The sequence below is a fragment of the Equus asinus genome, chromosome 27, assembly GCF_041296235.1.
Source record: "Equus asinus isolate D_3611 breed Donkey chromosome 27, EquAss-T2T_v2, whole genome shotgun sequence".
Taxonomy (NCBI): Eukaryota; Metazoa; Chordata; class Mammalia; order Perissodactyla; family Equidae; genus Equus; species Equus asinus.
The window spans coordinates 10922000-10949097 of NC_091816.1; positions in this window are offsets into that span (position 1 = coordinate 10922000).

The window sequence follows — 27098 nt, forward strand, 5'->3', positions numbered from 1 at the left end:
ACCCTGCCCTCACATATTCCAAGCTGATAACGGCCTCCACCGTCTTCCCCAATCCCATGAGACTCACTGTCCATCCCTCTTCATGACTCTCTATAAACCCCAGGTTTCCTCCCTCTTTGAGACAATCTTCATTAATGAATGGTGTCTCTAGTGCAACGGTCTGAATAAAATCATCTCCTTAATAATCCAGTACATTTTGGCTTTCACGGGGCTACAATCCTTCAATTAAGTGACCTTGACAAATTAATAAATGTAATAAGCAATGCATGTAGAAAAAGGATGACAAAATGGTCTATTTTGTGATGACTTTTACGGAAATGAGCCTTGGAAAAAGATACGAATGTGAGAAGGAGAAAGAGCAGTTTAGCTTATTGGCAGCCCCCAAGAAAACGAAAACTCTCTTCTATAAGTGCTGCCTCCAAGGGAGTCAAAAACAGTCAGAAACAAAGAAATTAATTAGTAAGTTCCCAACACCAAATCAGACGTTTTTTAAAATAGCTGAAATAATAGCCTTCAATACAAGTCCTTCTACAGTATGAACAGGAATTCTTGATAAATGGTTTCTTAAGCTCCAAAGGACTGACATCCAGGGACAACTCACAGCAGAGTGTTTATGTCATAACCCATAGAGAAAGGAATTATGAGTACTGATCCAAGAGCAGTCCTGTCCCCAAGACACAAAGGTTGATCCAAAGTAGACAAGAAGAATCAGGGGGTCAGGAATAACCGGTTGGTACCTTAGAATGAACCCACAATTGAAGATGGATTGTGTAAGCACTGGTAGAAACCCCAGGTCCTCAAAAACAAGGCACATTGCCTACCCGGGTGTAGCCTCTGGAACTGCAGGCCTTGGAGAAGAATGTCAAGTCCAAGGGAAGCTGAGGGAGGTATTTGGGGAGCACAGCATCAATGTGAGCATCCCAATGTGGTGTGGAAAAATCAGTGATGCTTCTAAGAATTCCCCAGCCCCCAAGGAGGAACACAGAAGTGCTAATTAGCTTTTCTGTTGGGCTGAGGTGAAGCAGAATGTCATCTGGGGTCCAGGCCGAGATCTCAGGTAACCACAGCAGATGTAGCAGGCCCAGAAACGGATGCACAAGACCAGGTGAGACAAGCCGCACCTCAGTGATGGTCAAAGAGGTCACAGTGTAGCAGGTGGGCCAGACAGACCTCACCTGATCCCAGGACAGAAAGTCAGAAAAGTCAACCACCTTAAAACTTATGTAACACCCAGGGAGAACGACAGCAAAGTAGAGAAACTCCTAGATTGATTCCGTAGGCACAGAAAGACACAGTTTTTAACTGGAAGTGAATTTATGACTTTGAATTCACATGATTAAGTTTTTGCCTACGTGGTGGAAATGGGTACTTACAAGCTACATTAAGTTTGGTTAAAAAACAATCACATCTTTTCACACTTGCATCTGTGAATGCAAAATGTTGTATCTATTGTGAATTGTAAGCTAGCGAAACTAGCAAAGTATCAGGAAGGAGAGATTGTTTTGGACTGAAATAAGATTGATCACAGCATAGGAATGGCTGTCAGAGATTTCTGGAACATGATGCTAGATAAAAATAAAGGACAAAGAAATTTGATTTTAAGATACAATATGATCCAAGGTTCATGGAACTCTTCTCCAGGAGAGAAAGCACAGAAGAAAAGGATGACAGATCAGTTGCACTATATCCTAGCAGAGAGTTTTTCTTTTTCTCCAACTCCAGGATCACCAGGAAAACCTCTACATGTGCCTTTCTGAGTAGATAATGTAACTAAAAGGGTTATCCTAAGTACAGGCTTGGCATTTTACACAAATTCTACACCAGGAATCTGGACAACTGGAGATGTGGTTCCATAGATATGAGTGTATTTGTAAGGAAAATGTGACAGAATATTTGAAATTCAGTGCACTCCTTGAAAATCCAGACTGTTTGATTACTAGACCCACAGAGATAACAGATCACAGCTCTCTGGCCAAATATTCCTCCCTCTAAAGATAAGTAAAAGGGCAATCCGGTACAGACTGGATCCTTGGTTTACATGAATTAGCCTACGAACTTTAATCATCCCTGGATTTTTGTGTAAATTGGCAAATAGATTGGTTTGGTTTGGTTTGGTTTTAGAATATCTGAAAACACACACGCGCGCGCACACACAGTGCCCTGTATGTAGTAGTGGCTTGGTCATTTACCTCAAGTCCCTCATGTTCTATGGATCTTGATCTGTTCTACCTGCTCCTGGAAAAATCCTTCACACAGAAGTATAAATTGTTAATGGTTTGAAATGCACACCTCTTAGGGAGAGGGGCAACTCTTTAACACCGTCAAAACGTGAAACCGAAGGAAGAAATGCTAATAAGGAAATAGCAGGCTGCATCCAAGTGTATGTGAGAAATATCTGGGGACTACAACCCTTACGGACCTGCCTGAAATCTTACCACCTAACTGGTAACCTCATCTATGCAGAACTTGGCCCTGATGAGACCAAGAAACATTTGTCTGGTTAGGGATCAAAGTTAAGCTTGTTGAAAATGCAAAGGAAAGGGTAGTGCATTTGATGGAAGCTTGGAAATACATACCGTAGGGTATGATAAAGAGTCAATGGGTATTCATGGTCCTTCCTTAAACAGAAACAGAACTTTAAGAAACAATTCTTTATGCAAAATGCAGGATAGATTGGAAGAAAGAGGGGTTGATGGCAGACAACCTAATCATAGTACATTTCTAATGAAGCATCTCTAAAAATCTGTGATAGACTCTCCTTGATGAGTCAAGTTGCTCAAGGCAGGTGAGACTGGCTCTGCCTAACATAAAATTCCATTCCTATATTCTCTTGCCTAATGATGGCTTAGCTACGGTATACAAACTTCTGTGAGAATCTTGATGTGAAGAACTTAATGTTACTGAAAGAGGAAAGCAATTCCACTGCTTCAGCAACCTGCTGTCGTAAGACAATACAGTGACTGTCCAGGTCCTTTCCTAACAGGATGAAAACAAGCAAATGAAGCCCATCACAGTCTCTTGGTAGGAGCTCTTGTGCATTAGGGAGACGGGCTCCATCCTCTCATCAGAACATGAATGCTGGTGCCTGCATCACTTTTGCTCTGAGCCATCTGCCATTCTTTCTTCTCTTTTTCTTTTTGAATTACTTCAGGAGCCCAGCTCCATTAAAATACTCTCCTTCTGAGCCGCCTCTGACAAAGATGGATAGGTTCCTCAGGCAGACTAATAGTCTAACTGCCCGAGCAGGCGAACAGACTTGCGTCTTCAAACTTGTATTCTTGGATCATTTGTTCACACTTATTTGGAGGAGAGGTTGAGACTTGCCTGGGGGAAGGACAGAGAAGGACCCTGGTGGCAGGCAGCTGGGCGCAGACTCTCTTTCTTGTCCTGCACTGTCAGTTCTGGCCCTAGACTTGTAGACACCACCAGCTAAGCAAAAACCTCTACCAGTCTCTGGGCTGACCCCTCTTAGTAAGGAGTTAAATGAATGCCTTATGTTCCTGGACCATAACCTGGGGAGTCTCAAGCACTTTTCTAAGAGATTCAAAAACCCCTTTGAACCTCTTAGAAAAGAAGGTATCATCTAATAGCTACAGTTTCTCCATATGAGATAAACGCTCTGCCATTTCCTAGCTGTGTGATTTGGAAAATTACTTAACCTCTCTGTGCCTCAATTTCCAAATTTGTAAAATGAGAATAATAATATTAACACTACATCATAGGCTTGTTGTGAAATTTAAATAATTTAATATAGTTCATGCATTTAGATCAGTGACTGGCACAGATTGACCTCTATATGGACATTTGCTACTATTAGTAGCATAGGAAAAGGAATTTGGGTAATTACAATGTTCTCAATCTCTTTTCATTTCAGAAAAGTTCAATCACCCCAGTAATATCTGTTGCTCCATGTTCTGGCATCCTAGACATCTGCTTGGTTGCCTTATCCCTTAGTTGGGCTCTCCGTTCATAATAGATACCCATGCCCAAATGTGATATAAGAAATAAGTAGTTAATTAAGTTAGATAGAAGGTGAGCTGTCTTCTCAGACCACGGAACACCAAGATGTATACACAAAGTTTGTAATACTTTAATAGGTACAAGAGGAATTGGGACAAAATCATTGGTGGTGGCAGGGAAGGGTGGAGATGGAGTGTTGAGGGGCTATTAGAGGAAATATACCCACTATCTGAAGAAAATAAAATCACTATCTTAAAGGTATGCTTCCCTAGGTTCATTGCAGCATTGTTCACAATAGCTAAGATACGGAAACAACTTAAGCATCCACTGATGGAGGAATGGATAGAGAAGATTTAGTGTGTGTGTTTGTGTGTGTGTATACAATGGAAATTATTCAACCATAAAAGGAAGGAAATTATGCCATTTGCAACAACATGGATAGATCACGAGGATATTGTGCCAAGTGAAATAAGTCAGATAGAGAAAGACAAATACGGTTTGATCTCACTTACATGTGGAATTTAAAAAAAGCCAGACTCATAGAAACAGAGTAGAATGGTGGTTACCAGGAGCTGAGGGGTGGGAGAAATCAGGAGATGTGGGTCAAAAAGTACAAACTTCCAGTTTTAAGATAAGTTCTGAGGATCTAGTGTACAGAAATATACCTTGGTGACTACAGTTAATAACCCTGTGTTATATATCTGAAAGTTGCTAAGAGAGTAGATCTTAAATGTTCTTGCTACAAAAAAATGGTAGTGGGATTGTCATGGTGGCGTAATGGTTAAATTCACGTGCTCCACTTCAGCAGCCAGGTTTTGCAGGTTCAGATCCTGGGTGTGCAACTACACATCACTCATCAAGCCATACAATGGCGGCGGCCCACATACAAAATAGAGGAAGATGGGCACAGATGTTAGCTTAGGGCTAATCTTCCTCAGCAAAATGAGGAAGATTGAGAATGGATGTTAGCTTAGGGGCCAATCTTCCTCACCAAAAAAGAAAAGAGAGAGAGAGAGAAAAAGGTAGCCATGTGAGGGGATAGATGTGTTAACTAACCTTATTGTGATAATCATCTCACAATATGTTTGTGTATCAAATCATCACCTGCAAACTTTAAACTTATACGATATTACACATATTTTTTCCCTGGGAGGGAAAAAAGGAGAAGACATACTCAAACCTGCATATTCAAATCCTGACTCACTGTACACATCTTTTGAGAGGCTATGCACTTCTTTTCAGTAATGCTGCTATATTTCAAAACATTTTTGGAAACATGGAAGTTTTTAGAAAGCCACATTAGAAGGTATACATGAAAATAAACCACTTTCAGTTTTTGCTCTAACCTCTGTTGGGCAATGGGGCTGTCCATTGTATTCACTAGACTTGGCCCTGGAAGTCTTGGATATTTCTAAAACCCAAAGGATGAGGGAAGCTCTTCCACCACTGAGGGTGTCCAAATCTGAGCTCTGAAAGTGGGAGCAGCATTTGAATAAGATGTTTAATTTGTATTTTAGATAATGATGTGGAATTTCTAGAATGTTTCTTAAGAAAATAAGCCACAGGGTCCGGCCCGGCAGCGCAGTGGTTAAGTGCGCACGTTCCACTTCAGTGGCCCAGGGTTCACCAGTTCAGATCCCAGGTGCAGACATGGCACCACTGGGCACACCATGCTGTAGTAGGCGTCCCACATATAAAGTAGAGGAAGATGGGCATGGATGTTAGCTCATGGCCAGTCTTCCTCAGCAAAAAGAGGAGGGTTGGGAGCAGTTAGCTCAGGGCTAATCTTCCTCAAAAAAAAAAAAGAAAGAAAGAAAAGAAACCACATTACTTTGCAGTCATTTTATCACTCTTGTGTATTATTAAATCACTGTATTTTCTAGGGAAATCAAACTCGATGGCTCATGATCCTGCTGAGAAAAATGAACAAAATGCAATTAACTCTGTATTTATTCACAACAGTAGTATAAGTTTTAACGAGATACTTGTAAAGCAATTCTGAGTTCCTACTGTGTGAATGAAGATCATCTAGTCCTAAAGTCAGCAAATAACGCAGCTGCCTGTGATAGAGACAGTAAAGGTAAGGGTTTTAAACAACAGCTTAAAGAAATTGTTTAAAGAGCTATTTCTATCCTCTCCCTTGTAGGAGCTAATTTATCCTTGGTACTACGTTCCTCGACACGAATGGAAATGCTCTTCTCTGGGAACGCTGACTGTTATGGTTAAGTCATTTGTGCCTGCTAAATGGCTTGCATCCTAGTGGAACTGAGAGGTATCAGAATTGCATTCACCCATGCATTTCCACCACGGAGAGTCTGCCCAATGGACTCTCATGTATTTATCATTACAATTTTCACCTCTGATGAGGTGGTTAGCCAGGGTTTGCCTTCAAATTCCAACTGGTAGGGATTTATGAAAACACAACAAGCAGCGCGCACGTATGGAGATAGCAGGCCTTGGGAAAATTACAAGGAAGATCCACAGCTTCTCATGCCTGATGCTTAGCCTACCTTTGGAAAGTGTCCAGTATAAAATGGGGAAATTTGGACAAAGCCAGCACACGGGGAGGGTGCCTTGTGAAGATGAAGGCTGAAACGGCGGTGATACAGCAGAAGCCAGGGAACAGCAAGCATTGCCAGCAAACCACCAGAAGCTAAGAGAAAGACGTGGAACAGATTCCCCCTCGCAGCCCTCAGAAGAAAGCAACACTGCCCGCACCTTGACCTCACACTTTTAGCCTCCCGAACTGTAGGGCAATAAATATTGTTTAAGTCTCCCATTGGGGCCGGCCCCATGGCCGACTTGTTAAGTTCATGCACTCTGCTTCGGTGTCCCAGGGTTTCACCAGTTGGGATCCTGGGTGCAGACATGGCACCGTTCATCGGGCCATGCTGAGGTGGCGTCCCACATGGCACAACCAGTGGCACTCACAGCTAGAATACACAAGTATGTACTAGGGGGCTTTGGGGAGAAGAAGGGGAAAAAAAAAGATTGGCAACAGATGTCAGCTCAGGTGCCAATCTTTCAAAAAAAATAGTCTCCCAGTTGGTGATACTTTGTTACAACAGCATTAGGAAACTACTTCAGGGGACACGCAGGAAGTTCTGTTTGGTTGATTGAAAGTTGTGAAGGTGTGAAGTGGAGAAGGACCATAGGAATGAAGCTGGAGAGGAGACTAGGCCTGATCCAGGTTCTTTTGTCAAACTCAAGAAGTCCATCTCAAATTTGTCAATGAAGCCAAACAACAGCAATTTTTCTTTCTTTTGAGGAAGATTAGCCCTGAGCTAACTGCTGCCAATCCTCCTCTTTTTGCTGAGGAAGACTGGCCCTGAGCTAACATCCGTGCCCATCTTCCTCTACTTTATATGTGGGATGCCTGCCACAGCATGGCCTGACAAGTGGTATGTAGATCCGCACCCGGGATCCGAACCGGCGAACCCCAGGCCACTAACTCGCAACCTGTGAACTTCACCGCTGCACCACCGGGCCGGCCCCAACAATAGCAATCTTTAATCAAGGGATTCAACCCTGAGGAAGGTGAGACGCTGGAGGCTTACAGAGGTGGCAGAATTCATAGTGCAGAGTTCTTGGCCCAGAGTCCATGGACCCAGGCACAAGAGTAGAAGGTCGTGAGATCCTTGAAATTTTAGGTAAGGTTTTGTGTAATCGTGCATCATTACATTAATCTAGTTAAGTGGACAAATTCTGAAATCAGATAGGCATCCGCTCCAAATCCCCATTCTAACACTTAGCACAAGGCCACAGGCCTTGTTTCTCTTCTGTAAACGTCATTGTCCTCAACTAAAAACTGGGGATGACCTTATACTATATGTTGGTTATGAGAATATAATGGTATGTGGTACATCAAGTACTTAGTATAATCACATAGAATGTGTGTTTTTTAATAAAAGTCTGCTGTTATTGTTTCGTTGTTTTTGTTTTCCATCTGCAGGTGATGCCTTGAAATTGAATTCACAAAGAGTGTTTTGACATTAAGTTTTTGATGCCCTCGAAGCCCATCTCTTAATCATCAGTGTGGCAAAGTTAAGGCTTCAAATTCTAGATCCACATTAAAATTGCTGAAATAGGTCAAATAAATGACGTTTCTTTACTGAATGGACCATTTTAAAATTCAAGATTAATAATAGTTCAGTCTCCAATGGGGATAAGTGACCAATACAATTAAGTTCTGGTTAATGGGGCAAAGTTCTTTGACTCTTTGGAGCTAAAGTGACCGACAACAAGTGTCTGAGGAATAATCATATACATGTTAAATAAGTAACTAAGCACTTGTGTGTTATGTTTGTGTGCATTCTTGGGTGTACAATACGGGTATGGTTGGTTCCACATTATCAAGTACAGTTGATTGACCATTCAGATACAAATGATTTGACAAATATACCTCAAAAGACTGACCTATGGTGGCTAAGATTCAAATTCACACTAATAGATTGCAATGGATTTACGGTCCAATACTTTCTCTCTGAATTTCCCACAGTTTTTGAGTAATTGAGCTTTTAATTGCAGAGGGAGTTTGGAGCAGTGGGTGGGAGCCATGCTATATAATATTTTAATTCCAGATTATAATTCTGATTATATCATACACATCTGGGTCATCTATTAGTGAGGATAAAATCCCCTTCATCTCTTTAATACAAAGGCCTTTTATACCCCTATTGTTGGGAGAGAGGAAAAGCTACTACTTCTTTTATTTAGTGCCTGGTCCAAGATCATATGCTGAAGCCAGGATTGGAGTTTAAATTTAAGCCAGTCTGATATGAAGCCTTTTATCTATCTCTGACATCACACTCTCTCTCCAACTACCTATTAATGAGCAGATTATCACTTGGGGAAACAGGGCTTCAATGCATGGGGTTTCTGGGAGATTGCACAGAGCACATCTCAGAGCTTGAGTACCTGCCCACTAACTTCTGTTAGTTGTTAGTTGTTAGTTGAAAGCTGTTCCTAGGAGACTTAACTCCCTGCCTCTTCTACCTGGGTGGCCACAGGAAGCCCTCAGGCAAAAAGTTGAAGGTGCTTGCATTCTGATGTCCTGGGAACGGTGAGTTCCAAAGGGATACTGGGGTGAGAGAGAAGGTGCACAGCGTTTGCTGCAGTTATTGTCCTCATTTTATAAATATGGCACCTGAGGACCAGAGAAACTGTCTTGCCCAGTTACTCAAGGATTATGAATATGCTAACACTGTCACTTATCCCAAAGGAATATATTTTTAATGGTAGGAAAGGATGAATATATTAACTTCTCTGGAGTTTTTCCCCGTTAACACACTTACTCCTCCTAGTGAGGAGTTGTTATTTTCACCTCCTCACGCTGCTTTCCTTTCAGTTATCAGCTCTCAGCTCATCAGCTCTCCCCAACATGGGTCTGCAAGTGTGTTTTTTCCTTTCTTCTTATATCACTCTGCCTCCCCCCTATTTTAACTTAATCACCTCTGTAAAGACTGTATTTCCAAATAAGGTCACATTCTGAGGTGTTGGGGGTTATGATATCAACATATGAATTTGGAGGTGATATAATTCAGTCCATAATAGTACATATATGAAGAAGTAAATTAGATCCATGGAAACGATCATTTATGTTAAGTTTAGGAATAATCTTGGGTTTTGGCGTTTAAAATGATTGACGTATTTAAAAGAATTTGGCATTTTGAAATTCTGAAAGGTTAGCCTTATAAATAAAATGTAAAACTTGTAACGGAGTCCTTGACTTTAGACTTGGAATTTTAAGTTGAAAAGTATGAGTTTTTGCCTAAGTTTGTAAACAATATTAAAATGTTTTAAAGAACTTGAGATCCTCTATATTTTTCTTGTTTTTTCTTTGTTTGCTGAGGAAGACCTGCCCTAAGCTAACATCCATTGCCAATCTTCCTCTTTTTGCTGAGGAAGATTCGCCTTGAGCTAACATCTGTGCCAATCTTCCTCTATTTTGTATGTGGGTCACTGCCACAGCACGGACCCTGACGAGTGGTGTAGGTCCACACCCAGGATCTGAACCCGGACTGCTGAAGCAGAGCACCCCAAACTTGACGACTAGGCTATGGGGTTGGCAAGATTCTCAATACTTTTAAAGTATAATTTAATAGATTTACATACAATGTCAAAGTATCGGGCAAAGTTTTGCTTGTTGAACATTGAATTAAAATATGTAAAAATAGAATCTATTATGTTACATTTATAAATGAAGTTTAAAACATTTTAAGAGTTTAGCCAAGTTTATAAATTAGACAGAATATTCAGGATAATGTAAAAATATTAATCAAAGTCTCCCTGGAAGTGATTGTTAAATGTTACCAGATTTACAACTATAATCCTATTTTTATGTTAAACTTAAAAGCTTAAGGGAAAACCAAGTTTTTCAATTTTACGCTTTAATCAATTGAATATTAATTTTTAAAAAGCAGCCACCAAGGGCATTTCTTGTGCATCAATCTGCCCTCAAGAATACAAAAATCTCATTTCAGTTTTGAGTATTGTGTGAAAAAGAACATCTTTTAACTTAAAATTATATTTTTCCCTTATTACAAAAGCAACACATACATGTTATGGAAGCACTTGAAAACACTTTTAAAGATTTGAAAACGTTAATAAGAAAAAGATAATAAAAAGCTGTATAATCCAAGAGATAATTACAATAGGCATCCTTGTAGTAAACGTCTGCATATGTCAGTGTTTCTCAACATGTGGCTTCCAGTCAGAGGCAGCAGGAGCACATGGCAACTAGTCATGAGGGCCAAATGTCCGTCCTTCCACCCCAGACACACTGAATAGGACTCTGGGAGTGGGGCCCAGCCACCTGGTTCTTAACAGTCCCTCCAGGTGATTCTATTGTATGCTAAAGTTTGTGAACCTCTGGCACGTCTCATAATTGTTTCCACAGGGTAAGTCCCTCGAGGTGACATTGCTTGTTCAAAGCATTGCTGTTTGGGGTTTTTTTTCTTTCTTCCTTTCTTTTTTTATTTTATTTTATTTTATTTTTTGAGGAAGATTAGCCCTGGGCTAACGTCTGCTGCCAATCCTTCTCTTTTTTGCTGAGGAAGACTGGTCCTGGGCTAACATCCGTGCCCATCTTCCTTTACTTTACCTGTGGGACACCTGCAAGCATGGCTGGCGAACCCCAGGCCACCAAAGAGGAATGTGTAAACTTAACTGCTGCACCACCAGGCTGGCCCATGGCTTTATTTTTTAACTAAACTATAGACTTTATTTAGATCAGACCAGTTTTTCCACTAATGTCCTTTTCTGTTCCGGAACCCAATCCAGGATTCTATCTTACATTTAGTCGTCCTGTCTCCTTTGTCTCCTCAGGTCTGTGACAATTTCTTAAGCTTTCCTTGTTTTACAAAACTTTGATATTCTTGAAGGATATTTCTGAGGTATTTTGCTGAATGTTCCTGATTTGGGCTTTGCCTCATGCTTTCTCATAATTGGATTGGCATTATGAGTTTTGGGGAAGAACACCAGAGAGATGGGGTACCTTTCTCATTGCATCATATCAGAGGGTACGTGGTATCATCATGGTTTATCACTGGCGATGTTAACCTTGACCACTTGGTTAGAGCGGCGTTTGTTAGATTTCTCTACTGCAAAGTTACTGTTTTTCCTTTTCCATAATTTATTCTTGGAAAGCAAGTCATAAAATCAAGTCAACACTCCGGGGGAGGGACATTAAGTTCCATGTCCTAAAATGGGTAGTCCTTGCATCTATTGTTTGGAATTGTTCTGTAAGAAAGGTTTCCTCCCCTTCATTGATTGATTGATTGATTGGTTTATATCAATATGGATTCATGGACATTTATTTCATTCTTTGGATTATAATCCAACACAATCTTTATTTTTTCCTCATATTAGCCTAGCTTTGGGCAACTCTTTCAGGGTTGGTTCCTATTTCTTTTTTCCAGCTTTATTGAGGTATAATTCACAAACAAAATCATAATGTATTTAAAGTATACACCACGATGACATAACATGCATATAAATTGTGAAAGGATTCCCACTATGTGGTTAACTCACACATCCATCACCTCACAGTTACGTTTTGTTTTTGTTTTTTATGAGAACATTTAAGATCTACTCTTTTAGCAAATTTCACGTATGCCATACAATGTTATCAACTATAGTCACCATGTTGTACATTAGATCCTCAGAATATATTCATCTTATAACTGAAAGTTGCACCCTTTTACTAACCTTATTCCATTTTCTCCATCCCCAATCCCCTGGCAACCATCATTTTACTCTCTGTTTCTATGAGTTTGACTCTTTTTTTTCCCTACATACCATGTGTTAGTGATGCCATGCACTATTTGTCTTTCTCAGCCTGGCTGCTATGTTTTGTGTTTATCCGTTCTTACTTTCTGGCATTACAAGATTCTCCAGGCTTCTTATCTTGTGTTTTCCATGCCCAGCCCTGTAATCAATCATTTCTCCAAGGAGCCTTGATCCCTTTAACTGGAGAATTGCATTTAGTAACCAAGATCTGGGCACTGAGTGTTCTCGTTGCCACTAGTATATCAGTAATTCTAGGCCCTTTCAGGGGGCAGAGCTAGGAAATACATTTATATTGTAATATATATTACCAAATTGCCCTAGAAGTTTTTTCCTTAGTTTACGTGATAGCATGAACGTATGGTAGAGTGAGTTTTCCTATGTCTTTGTCAAAAAGGATCATTATGATTTATTTTAACTTTATCAATTTGGTAATTTTTTTAAAATGGTATACCCATGCAATTTTTACTACTGTGCCAAATAAATATTTTCCATATACTTACTGGTTATTTTACTTTCTCTTTTCATAATTTTTCTTTTTGTGGCATTTGCTCATTCATTTTTCTACTACTGATCATTTTCTAACTATAGCAAAAGAAACTATTTAAACTTTTACGCTATTCAGATATTAAGAGACAGAAAATGAGCATACTAATAGCCATGTCTAGTACATCTCATGGCTTAATTATATTTAGGAAACTTTCTAAAGAACAACCATTCAGCTATCTTTTTGACCTGAAGCTCACCTGAAAAGACAATTGTTAGAAAAAACTCCAGAGCAGAATAAAATATTGAGACACCTCAGGTTGACCTCCTACTGCACTGGTAGCTGACAGCAATCACTAACGTCCTCTGAGATTGTATGAAGTATGGGGCCACTTTAAGTTCTTCTTCCTTCTGGAAGAAAAGTCAGGATTTAGTTGTGCCTATGGCTTGATTTATAAGAATTGGCAAGCTGTACAAATTCCTTCCTCTGAATCTACATGGGCCACATGAATTTTGCTATATGTGCAAAGGAAAGTTAAGATGGAGTTTGAAGTTTAAAAATGTGGTACATAGGATAATAACAAGGACATTTTATTTATATTATAGTTACTTTGGTACAAGATATTCGAAGACAGTGATACTGCTAATCATGGGCTTGAAAAAAGGAAGCAATGGGGATCTGAGGTACAAGACTAGGTCCAGTGCCTAGAATAGTATTATAAAGTCTTCAAGTCCTTAAAAACCTGGCAATACCTTCCCTCTCATTTACTTCATCTACAATTCTTTGCTCCAATCACACTGAGCTAATTGCTATCCCTTGACCATGGCAGGCATGCTTCTGCCTCTGAGCCTTTGCACACACTATTCCTTCTGTCTAGACCATTCTTTCTCCATGTATTCACATGACTCCCTCCCACTGCTCTTATGAGTCTGCTCAAATGTTACCTTCTCAAGAAGAACTCCCTGACCATGAAGTTTAAAAATGACAATCTCTCACTCTCAAATCTCTTTATTAGTTAAGGTAATTCTAGCAACAATAACAGATAAAACCCTAACTCTCAAAGACTTACCACAATAAAAGTTTTATTCACTCAAAGGTCTAAATAGCAGATTGGTGGAATGAGATAGTGGCTTTTTCCCACACAGTCGTTTAGGGCTCAGGCTGATGGAGGCTTTGTCTACAAAGCAGCAGATGTTCATGTGCCAAGAGAGAACCCATTCAACATTACTCTACCCACATTTCACTGGCCTGAACTCAGTCACGTGACTATGTGTAACTATAAGAGAGACTGAGAAATGTGGTCTAACTGTGTGCCCAGGAGGAAAAGCAGAAAGTTTTAATTAACAACTAACCAGTCTCTTGACACGTGTAGTAGACACTCATTAAATATCTGTTGTCAAACTGTATAAAGGAACAAATTAAGACTGTGGGTAATCCATTCCATTCAAGTTTAAAGGTGTTTTGAGGGATTCAGTGAATGATAAGGATGATTTCAGACCGTTTCAAGAGATTTGCATTTAAACGGGGAAATAATATGTGCTCACTTGAAAAAATAGCAAACAAAGCAATAGGTGAGAAAAAAATAGCACCTATAATCAGGACTGCAGGAACTCAGAGGAAGGACACAGCTCTGAGTACTAAAATAGGGAAGGTTTTGCATAAGGTAAGACTCTCTCAAGTTGAGTCTTTAAAGAAAAGTTAGGATTTCAGTGAGTGGAGAGGAAGGAAAGAATAAATTAGGTATTAAGAACATAAAGAACAAGAATGAGGTCATGGGAAAACCTGGAGTAGACCTATTTATATATTTTAGATGGAGAAGCATATCAATCAAGCAAGGCTACATTATCTTATGGTAAAACACCGCCATCTCAGAGCTTTAGAACAATAAAGGTTTATTTCTGGCTTATATTACATGTCATTGAGGGTCATCCAGAGCCTCTATTCTAATGTCTGCTTTGGTGGCCCAGGTTGATGGATTAGTCACTATTGGGAACATTGCTGGTAACTGTGGTTAAAGAACACACAGAATTCTGGAGGGTCTTACCTTACCAGTTAACTATTCTGCTTGAAAGTGACAAATGTCACTTCCGCTTAAACTCATAGGCTAGAATAAAGTCATGTGGCCAACCCAAGTGAGAAGAATCTGAATATTTGGCAAACAACACTCAATCATCACAAAGGGCTGTGGAGAATGAAGTACATCGGAGGTGCCAACGTTGCCTTCAGTCTAGACAAATGCCATACTTGGACAGAAGTGAATTCCAATTGCAAAATCCTGATAGACTCCAAAACTTACCTCTGCACGCAGATTGTCTTTGAATTCTCCATCTCTTTATCTAACTCCCCAATACAAATCTCCTCTTGGATATTTGTGATTGTTTCATTTATCAATTTATTATTCAACAAATATTTGAGCACCCATCAGGCTAGGTGCTGGGAACACAGAGGTGGAGAAAGCAGTGATATTCTCTGGTTTGGCTGAATGTGATAAACTGCAGGGGACTGTATGGGCCAAAAAGACATTGATGAAAAAAAAGAATGATTAGAGGCTCAGACTCATTGCTTACCTGTGCATGGTGGCCGCAGAAGATGAACGTACCAGCTATCAGGCAGGAAACAGTCTTATTTCATTTCTTCCACCTTCTCTAAGGCCCTGAACTTGGTGCTAGGCACACATGGATGCTCTCCTGCACCCTTGTTTCTTCTCCTTTCTCTCTCTCTCTTCATCTCCGCCTCTCTCATTCTCTTTACGTGCAGTGAAGCACCATCCTGAATTAAATTCTTTTTTTTTTTTTAAAGATTTTATTTTTTCCTTTTTCTCCCCAAAGCCCCCGGGTACATAGTTGTATATTCTTTGTTGTGGGTCCTTCTAGTTGTGGCATGTGGGATGCCGCCCCAGCGTGGCCCGACAAGCGGTGTCATGTCCGCGCCCAGGATCCGAACCAACGAAACACTGGGCCGCCTGCAGCGGAGCGTGCGAACCTAACCGCTCGGCCACGGGGCCAGCCCCCTGAATTAAATTCTTTTGTGTAAAAAGCGCTAATGATATTTATAGAAAAAGCCTGGTGAAGAATATGGTTTCAGCCTTTCATTTCTTAAGTAAGCAGCGTGATAAATTTACTCAGAAGAGAAAGAGCCAAAGATAAATTTTATGGGTAATAAAAGTTCTTAACAAAGGCGGGTGGATTGATTTGGGTTCCGCCAAACACAGATCTCCTGCTGACCTGCCTTCATTCTACAACTAAGTGCAAGTGAGCCATTTATCCAGTGTTAGAAGAGTGTCTTTTTCAAAATTATGGCGAATTTAGAAAACAAGCTTACATGGAGAAAAAAAGAAGTGGAGCTTTATCTCTCTTATTTTAAAAAAAAAAGCTAGATCTAGTTCTTTGTAGAATTTAGTGAGAAAACTCGGCCTGGAATGAAGTAGGCAATCAATAGTATTTGTTGCTCTGAATTTATTTATGTTCTTGTTTCTTTGTTTCCCCCGTAAGAAATATTCTACTGTTTTCCCTAATACTATCTACACACACACACACACACACACACACGCATTTTCAAATGGCTTCTGGAAAAAGGACCTAAGATGTAATTATGGAAAACATGATCTAGTCTCCCCAAACCCCCAATAATTGGTAAGTACTATATGGCAGTAAAGTCTTTTGAAGTCTAATCTTACAAAATTTGCATTTTAAATTTTAACCCAAAAGGTTTAGAAAATTACATACTGAACTTTGCAATTTTCCAAGATTCAAACTCATTTCCAAGCAATGCTATGAGTCAGCAAACTTTAGCTTGTCACGTTAGATTACTAGGGTATATATATTAGTGTTAACATTGCTGTGCTGTTACACACCAATTCTCCACTACAATGAGATAAACAAAAAACCCCAATCATTCTAATGAAGACAAAAATGCACAGCTTTCTAAATGAAATCAATTCTGTGTAGCTTACTTCACATAGACAGATTTTAAAAATAAATCACAGTATTAATAAACAAATAGACGATCAATATAAGTTAACCTTTTTGGTTAGATTTCAGCAAGATATAAGGACTTGGGTTGTTTAGGGGATATACATATATCTTTGAAAAGCTTATGGCAAGGTCATCCATAATACCCACCCTGGTAGGGAGAGATTTTTGCTTTTTCTTGTTCAATCTAGTTATCTTGGCTTTCTTTATTTCCATAAAGAGTTAATGAGGACTGGAGATTGGATTTATCCAAGAGCTGGCATTTTTGGAAGTAAGTGCACTGGATAAGGCAGGACTATAATGAAGGATCATGAAAGATAAGCTGGATACAGAGATAGGAGAAGAAAGGAAAGAGCTCAGTGATGGAAAATGGTAAGGGCAAGAGATTGGAGAGGATTTGATGACATTCAAGCACTGTTGAAATGAGGGCACAATGGAAAGTCAGGAGGAAGAGCACAAATTGTATTAGAGAGTGAGTGTCGATGAACAATTTAAGAGGTAACGAGAGCTTGGGTGTGGCTCTGAGCGTGGATAACAAGGTGCAAGTGGAAGAGAGGATAATTGCTGATGAGGAGGTTGAAGAACTATGAGGACAGGATGTTTTGTCTGTGTCATCCACATAGTTGTTAAAAGCAGGAGTTGCTATGGAGAGCAAAACTGTGAACCTGCAGATCTGGTGTGGAATTACTCATTGGACAAGGTGAATGTGTTTGGGCAGTGAAGGCAATGAGTGGAAAGCGAACCCCAGAGCAAGGGGCACTGTTTCTGAACATTGACTCAGGCACACTTCAAAACATAATAATAGATAGAACTTATTCAAAAACTGTCACAAGCCAGATACTCTGCTACGAGCTTTATATTCATTTTCTCACTTACTACGTCCAATGACATAATACTATTATCTTCCCCAATTTTACAGATTAGGAAAAGGGGTGAAGAAAGATTAATTCGCTTAAGTACACATGATTAAATTGGTGGAGCCCATTTTGAACCCAGACAATCTATTCCAGACTCCATCTTCCTAACCTTTAAACCATATTGTCCTTCAATTTGGAACCCCATCTAGGTGAGGCTAATGATCCTGAGTGGGAAGACCGTGTCTGGAACTATCACAGTAAACTACAACAGCCTAACCACTTGATCAAGACCAGTTTGGTAGATTTCAGAAGTGTGCCCTTACACAACAGACGTAAACAGAGATTACAACTGCATTATGACAAATAGCTAGAGAGAAGGGACTATCTATTCACCATACCCTAGGCAGACACCTCTATCAGCCTATCTATGAGAGAGCAGTGATGGGAGAGAAGAACATTTTGACCAAGGAGATGGCGTAAGTGGCAGTGTGTTTGCTGATTTGGCAATTCTGAGAATACCCATCACGTGGTATCCACCACGTGGTGAGGAGAGGAAGAGATATGTGAGGAGGATTGCCCAAGCTGTACTATGCTCAAGCCTAAACTAGTTCAGGCTATTTAGGCAGGTGATATTTGCTGCTCTAGGTTATTTCTAAATGGCTATGAAAACTACTGAGAACTCTGACTCTGAAGTGTAAGAGAAAACTTTGGCAAGAGCATAAATGGGAACTCTGTAACTAATTCATCCCTAGTCAATAGATTCACTTGGGAAAATTCACTTTTTTTAAGTCAAAAGTAAAAGTAAATTTCATTCAGTGGCCGCTGTGGGATCCCCATATTTCTTACATCCAGATGGAGCAATGGAGGTATCTGGAACACAGCCAGAGAGAAGCCCAAGTTGAGGTAACCTAGAAACTCTTCATTAACCCTGCTCCTTTTACGAGAGCCGCATCAACTCCCAACCCAGATGCAAACGATAGGTATGACAATATAGGTGGAGCCCTGGGGAGATAAGGGAGACAGGAGACACTGCATACTCAGAGAAAGCCCCCAAATAAGGAAAAAAACAGGTTATGGTATCCATAAAAAGAGTAGTAACAGAAGGGCTATGGAAAAGTCAGACTAGAACAAACCAGGCCAAACCAGTTGGAAGTGGGACAGATATGGAGAGCAAGTTCTAGAAATAAGGGTGTGTTACCTGGGGACAGGAGGGTTTGGCACAGAGAAATCAAGTCAGCAGTGTAAGGTGTACTTGTGTAGAGGGCCTGAGAGCATATTACCAGATTAACTGGTTTCTCATCACATGTTTTTTATATGCTTCTCTACCTATGTATCATACAATTCCCCTATTTTTCCCCTTAAAAGTCACATCTGCTATAGACAAATAAAAAAATTGTAGTTTAGCAAAAAGAAAGAGAAAAAGAACCATAATGTATCTCCTAGAGAAATATTATTAATCTTTGGTATATTCATCCAGATTTCTTAATATATGTATTTATATTTTCAAAAACAGATCACATTATACATAATGGTCTATAAATTGCTTTACTCTCTTGGCATTATATTGTGCCAAAACATCCAGGAAAATATCATTCTTATGTTACATAAACCGTTCCAAAGCATTAAAATTGATGGACAGGTTCCCAATTACAGGCCAGTGTCACTAACCAACAATATGATACAAAATACTAAAGTATTTACAAATTAAATCTAGTAATATACCATGACCAAGTAGGATTTACCAAAGAATATAAGAAGGTGCCAACATTGAGAAATCAATCCATGTAATTCACTAGATCAAAATATTAAGGGAGGAGAAAGGCATGATCATCTCAATAAAAGATGCTGCCATTCCTAATTTTTTTAAAAAATTAAAATACTTAGTCACTAAGAACAGGAAGAAAATCCTATAGCCTGAATGTGTATCTAACAAAAATATTACATTTAGTAGTAAAATATTAGAAGCATTCACTAAAGAGAAATTAAAGAGGAAGAGAAAATAAAGTTAAGAGAGAGAGAGAGAAGGGTATTCTATATCAATGTTATACTTCAACATTGTCTTGTTTTCTTTAAGGTGGTAACTAATTCAAAACACACAAACAAGAAAAAACAGGAATGAATACTCAAAAAGAAGAGGTAAGATTATCACTATTTGCTGATGATATAATCTCTCTAGGACATACAAAAGAATAATCCCTCCCCACCTCCAGGTTAAGAAAGATAAAAGGTTTCAACAAAGTAGCTTATATGCAACAAAGTAGCTTATATCAGAAAAGCAACTGACCTGAAATCAATTGCTTTCCTGAACATCGTCAATAATTTAAAAATAAAATGAAATCAAAATGATCAGAGCTAAAATAGCAGCTACCACTATCAACTACCTACTAATAAGTATAATAATCAATGCATTAGCTGTTTGTGAAGAAGATAATAACATATTTTCCAGAATATAAGAAGCCCTAAGTTATTTAAAAGATATAACACATTCTTGCATGGGAAAACTCATTATAAAGATCCTTTTCCTTTTGAAATTAAACTATAAAGTAAATCATTAAAGGGAATAATATTTTTTAAATATATAATATGCTTTTTTTCCTTACTTTCTTCTCTGTGGCCGATTTACCTAGAGGCCTCCATTGATTTGGGAAATTTTAGGATTTTAAAGCAGAAATGAAAAGAAAAACAAAGAGGCAATAGTCAAATTTCAACTTCAAAAATATAATTTTTGATTCCACAGCAAAGAAATTGTCTTGAAAGCCAAGTTTTGTTGAGTGCGGAAAACAGTTTCTAAGTTTCTCAATCTCTTCTTTACATCTCAAGAGCTAAATCTGACTGACCTAGATGATAGGTTTTACTGTTATCAATAGCGTAGGCAGAATGTAACATGCCGTGTAAGGAAAGTTCCCATCGGATGGAAAGAGAAAGCGCAGAGGCTCTTCTCCTTGGGAGGAAGAAGAGCAATTGGGAAGGGAAGTATCTTAGGTAGAGATGCTGTGTGGCTTCCTAACAGGGACATCAGGACTATTACAGTATGAAAAAGAAAAAAACTGATGTAAGTATCAAGAAGAGAGTAGGTAAATAATATATATTTGTAATATATAATAACATGTAGACTTTAAAAAGAGTAAGAAAATAAGTCACAGAACTGTATGTATAATACAATCACATTCAGCTCAAAAATACTACTATGAACCTATTTCCACGACAATAAATGTGTCTACAACATCATTTCATTTCATTTCTTTTTTTTTTTTTTTTTGAGGAAGATTAGCCCTGAGCTAACATCTGCCACAATCCTCCTCTTTTTGCTGAGGAAAACTGGCCCCAAGCTAACATCTGTGCCCATCTTCCTCTACTTTATATGTGGGATGCCTGCTACAGCATGGCTTGACAAACAGTGAGTAGGTCCACCCCCAGAATCCAAACTGGCAACCTCAGACCACCAAAGTGGAACGTGTGAACTTAACCACTGCTCTACCAGGCCAGCTCCTACATCATTTCTAATGGCTGCATATTTTACATTGTATGAACATATACTTTTCCATTGCCAGATATTTAGTTTGTGTCATATTATAACTTTTATACATAATGAACAATTTTAGGCATATGTCTTGCTACACTTCTGATGTTTGTTATGCAACTCGAAATACCAAGACAAAATACAGACAAAATTTTAAGACTTTTGATGGATATTAACAAGTGGTTCTCCAAAATGGTTCAACCAGCTGTGTGATCAGCTTTGGGGCTGATGTTTCAAATGGGGAGGGGAGAGGTAGGGAAACTCGATTGGAAGAATAATTGGAAAAATTGTGCCAAAAGACGTAAGGGCAGATCCAGACATTCCCAAACAATAATGCTGGTAGGGTTTTTACATAAAGTTTTTATTTCTTTAAATGCACTTGATCATAGCTCCTGCAATAGTATCAATCAGCCTTATTTCCTCTGCCAGATTAAAAGAATAAGCTTTGCCAGAGAGTTAGCTTAGCATGACGAAAGGTGAGGAGAAATAATAGAAATAACACTAAAACTAGCTCTATATTGTTATAATCCAATGTTACTGCAATAAAAAAGTAAATTAAATTTTTTTTTAATTTAAAAAAATAAAAAAACCAAAAAACACTAAAACTGAGGTAAGAGCTGTGGCTTCATATCAGAGCCCTCTTTCATTCTGTATGAATTTGTGAGAGTCACTTAATCTCTCTTAATCTTCATTTCCTCAACGCAAAATAAGAATAATATTATCTACGGTGGTTGTAGTAGTGAAATAGTGTATGTGAAGGGATCTGGTACAGTGTCTGACACAAAAGATGTTAGATATTTATTTCGGTTTTCCTCCTAGACAGCAAAAAGATAAGTGAGTTTTATCTAAATAAAATTAATTACTTTATTTGTTGGACACTATACATGAGAGAAAACGTGTTGGATAAAACCCAAGACTGCGGCTTGAGTTCCAGTAGCACTTTCTAGAGACAAGACCTGTCTGTCACTAACTTCCTATACATTCTTGAGCAAATTACCAGTTCTTTCCAGGATGCACTTTCCTCATCTCTAGTGAGGAAATGTGTTCTGAATCAAAAGATCTCAACCTAAGGCTAATTTGTATGTATGTGCATTTTTCCAGAGATAAGGTCAATAGCTGTCAACAGAGTTTCAAAGAGATCTGTGATCCAGGAATGGTTAGTAATATTCTAAATCTAGGTGTTCTCTCAAATTCTATCTCTGTCTAACACTTTCATTCTGATCAAGCTCATAATTAACTCTTCCTTTTGGTTCAATATTATTCCTTAATATGTTGTGAAGCACTGCAATGTTTCTTTAGTGATTTTTCCAGTCAAAATTTGCAGGTTCTTTCTTAGTTTCCATGCCTCCCTTCCATTTTCTCACCACCCCTTGGAAAATGGTATGGCTCTGGCCTTGCTACACCAGAGGTTCTGATTACCCAAGTGGTTTGCTAGACTTATTATCCTCCTCATTCTTCTTGGTTCATTTTTTTAAAAATGTTCTCTCTCTTGGCTAATTCACCAGAGTACAGATTTAATTAATAGGTGATAACATATTGCAACTCTCACTGCCAAGATACATAATTAAGAAGAGAGCCTGTAGGCTTCCAGATCTTTTGATAGTTTTTATTTCAGCCCTCTTGAAATACACAGGATCATATTAAGAACATTGCCAGATTATAACTTCACTGTGATAAATATGAATATCTGTGAATATTAAAAATTAATTAAAGAAAAAAGATTAAACGTAAAAGATTGTGTTAGTAAGCAATATATTTACTTGCAATGAAAATTATAGTATTAGGCAATTGCATCATGGAGCTCAGAGAAACAAAATATTCATTCTGTTAATATTTATCAAGAGTCAACAATGTGCTATGCAAGGGGATGTAAAGGCTAGAGTGCTGAACTTGAATCTTTTCTTCAGGAATTAATTTATCAGGATGTGCAAGAATGTGATATATGTATTCAAATAATTATAATATGAAATTATAAATATGTTCCAACTCAATACTCACAGATAACTACTAAAGTTGTCCAGAGGTGAGAGAGAAAACTTTAAAATGGGGGAAAGAAAGATCTCATAGGGAAGTTAGACATTGAGCTGAATTTTGAGTCACAGATTGAGTTTGGACACATAAAATATTGGTGTAGATACATCCAAACAAGGCAGTGGCATGGTCAAAGCAAAGGTTTGAGGCCTCTTCAGAATATTCATTTACTTCAGCTCTCAGTAATATTTCTTAAGTTCTTGAAGGTAGGATACATAAATGGGAGTAGTAAGAAACAAGATAAGAAATCAAGTCTGTGACTAAACTGGGGAGGACCTTAAATAAAAAACTAAGTTTTTATTTCATTCTATAGCTCCAAGGACACATGGATGGTTTTTAAGCAGGGAAGTGATGTGATCTGAGTTTACATTGGGAAGATTAATTTGGGGCAGGATATATTGTGGAAACTAGCTAGGAAAACATAAGACTAAGCAGAGATAATGATGTCAGTAATCCGAAGAGTGAGAAGAGATGAGAGAGAAATTGTGATGATCAAATCAGCCATCTTCTCAACTAACAATATGGAGGATCAGCGGAAGAGGGGAAAGATGACTGCAGATTTGTATCTAAGGATCTGGGAGGATAATGGGACTACAGAAACAGGACACCCAAAATCAGCAAAGATGATAGGACACAATTTGAATGGGAAGAGCCAAATGCTCAAACTAGTCACCATTTTGAGAACAATATGATAAAGATGGTACATAAGTACACATGTTCCAACAATTTTTTTCACCTTGTCTTATATATGAATAAGTAACTAGGTGGCTTCTTCCTCAATATTACCATCTCAAAATATTTAAATATTTTGATTCCATTTAAAATTTTCTTCATCTATATCTTTGTGCCACTATAACATCTTGCGTTTTTCTATGACACTGGATGTTACAGTTTCTGGAATATCACATAAAATACTGTATTTCAAAGTTTTGCTTTTTTATTCTTGGTGCAAAGACTGTAATCATTCAGCCAGTAACACCCACTACTACTACTATATAGTAGAATAAATTCAAGGTTGCAATCATAAAGAATTACAAGAGTGTAGGAAGCTAAATAATTGAATGGTGGAAATCAGAATCTTGAGAATACATATTCAACCTAAAATTGGCACTTGCACCTCAACTCCTGTCAATGCATCCTAAGAAGGTAAGAATTTCTAGAACTTCCTATTTTTCAAAAGGAGATAGAAATCTGGATTTTTATGTAAATGTCAAATTTAATACATTATGCAGATAAAATTTCCATGTCTGGCCATATCAGAGTAACTTCTATTGAACTTGAACTCTCACCATAAATAACTAGAATATTGGACAAACTGTATAAAATAGATGTTTTCATATATTTGATAACAAGAAGTTCAGAACTGTGATTCATGAGAAAAGATAAATAAATGAGGTGATGAAGTGAGCCATGAAATTGTCCTGGATTCATTTCTACCTGAAGGCATGTTCCAAATCATGGCACAGGGGAGGAAATACAAGAAAAGCATGAAGATCTCCCTAAGACAAGAAGACAAATACTGAGGTTAAAGGAAACAAAGGAGGCTGAAATTTGGAGAGAAGAGTACCTGGGAGAGGTGAGGGGAGAGCTGGAGGGAAAGCTATGCAGAGAAAGAACCCCAGAAATATGCATCTAGATTTGCTTGAACTGATGCCAAATAATAAGCTGGACGTATAGGAGTGAAACCCTACCATGCTGGGCAAAAGACCTATTGGGGAATTTTAATCTGAAGATTTCCCAGAGTTCACACATAGCTGGGAGGCATTTAAGATCTTATTAGCTAGAGTGGAGAGAACATATTGAACATTCAGTTATTTAGGATAGGCTCCAGAAGATTTGTACCTTAGTAGTAGAGTAAAAACTATCCTAGATCTGCCCTAACAAGATTTAGAAAGTAGCTTTGAAAGAATCAAGCTGATCTGAAAATTACTTAACTACCTGCCAAGAGGAAGTTCATCACTCTTTCAAAAAGACAACAAAATCCAGACACTTAGCAACATAATATCATAATGTTCAACATCCAAATGTAAATGTTGAGAAATACAAAGATGCAGGAAAATGTCAGTATGAACAGAAGAAACATCTATGGGCAAAACAGACCCAGAAATAACAGAAATGATGGACTTGATAGACTTTAAAATAGCTTTTATAAATATACTAAAATATTTAAAAACAAATCATGAACATAATGAGGAAAGAAATGGAAGCTCTAAAAAGAATAAAACTAAACTTCTAGAGCTAAAAATTATTATACCTAAAATGAAAAAAGTTCCCTGGATAGAATTACTCCCAGATTAGATAAATGAAATTATCAACTGATTAGACACTGTAAAAAAGAAAATCAGTAAACTTTAAGACAGAGCAATAGAAATTATATGAACTGAGGAATAGATACGAAAAAAATAAATAAATACAGATGGTCCCCAACTTACAATGGTTTGGCATAACGATTTTTTGGCTTTGCAACGGTGCAAAAGTGATACACATTCAGTAGAAACAGTACTTCAAATTTTGAATTTTGATCTTTTCCCAGGCTAACATATGCAGTACATTCTCTCTTGATGTGAGGCAGTGGTAGTGAGCCACAAGTCCCAATCAGCCATATGATCATGAGGGTAAACAACCAACACACGTAGAACCATTCTTTACTCAGACAACCATCCTGTTTTTCACTTTCAGTACAGTAGTTAATAAATTATATGAGATATTCAACACTTTATTATAAAATAGGCTTTGTCTTAGATGATTTCACCCAATTGTAGTATGATGTAAGTGTTCTGAGCACATTTAAAGTAGGCTAGGCTAAGCTATGATGTTCAGTAGGTTAGGGATATTTCAACATGTATTTTTGACATGGTATTTTCAACTTACACTGGATTTATAAGGATGTAACCCCATTGTAAGTCAACAAAGATCTGTACACAGAGAGTCAGTGGCCTGCGGAATAACAGTCAACAGTCTAACATATGTATTATTGGAGTCCACAAAAAAAGTGGAGGAATAGAGAATGTTTGAATAAACAATGGCTAAAAATTTTAAAGTTTTTTGAAAACTATAGTAGCTCCAAGAAGTTCACTAAACCCCAAGAAAAATAAACACATCAATATTCAAATTGCTAGAAACAAGAGCTAAAAATGAAATACTAACAGCCAGAGGGAAGAAGAGACTTTACAATAATAAATAAGAAAATAGAACAAATAAGGGAAACTCCATACTGCTCATCAGAAACAATACAAGCTACAAAAAAATGGAACATCTTTAAAGTACTGAAAGAGAAAAGTTGTCAACCTAGAATTCTATATCCCCCAAAATGAAGGTGAAATAATAACATAGTGCATATTAAATCCACAAGTCTGCAGGCCAGGTATGGACACCAATCCCTCTTGGGGGAGGAGGTTTAGGAGTAGAAGAGGGGTACATGAATGGGATGGTGGGAAAGTGCTGGAGGCAAAAACTAATCTTGGTTAAAGGTACAAGGATAACTAAATTTAGCCCAGATGAGACTCTCACTCAGAAAGAGATAGTTCTCAGGGTAAAAATAATACCTCTATGAGAGAGAAGGTCAGTTACTCAGGAAAGGAAATCCTCATGTTTTTAGGGTATGATGCAGAAGGCTTGGGGGTTATTGACAGATGTTTTTCCTTAAAATTGTCTAGTTTGATAACTTTAAATAGAGAATATGGTGACTTTCCATTCTTAAAAAAGATCATAATAAATTTGATTTATAAACATTTAGAAAATTATTTTTAAATTTACAAAGTTTGCTATGGGTTTGCCCAGGGTCTGACTCCATCTCAAGCTGGTTAAATGGAGTCATATTTACTTTCTACATTACTTTTTCAATTGACAATTGCATTTTGTTTAATGCTTCAACTTATTTTTGAAAACTTGAACAGTGCAGGAATCCCTAGATTACTACTCTAAAATGCAAGTTTCAATGGGCAAAAGCCCTGATATGTCATTCCAGTGGTGACATTTCCAAAAGG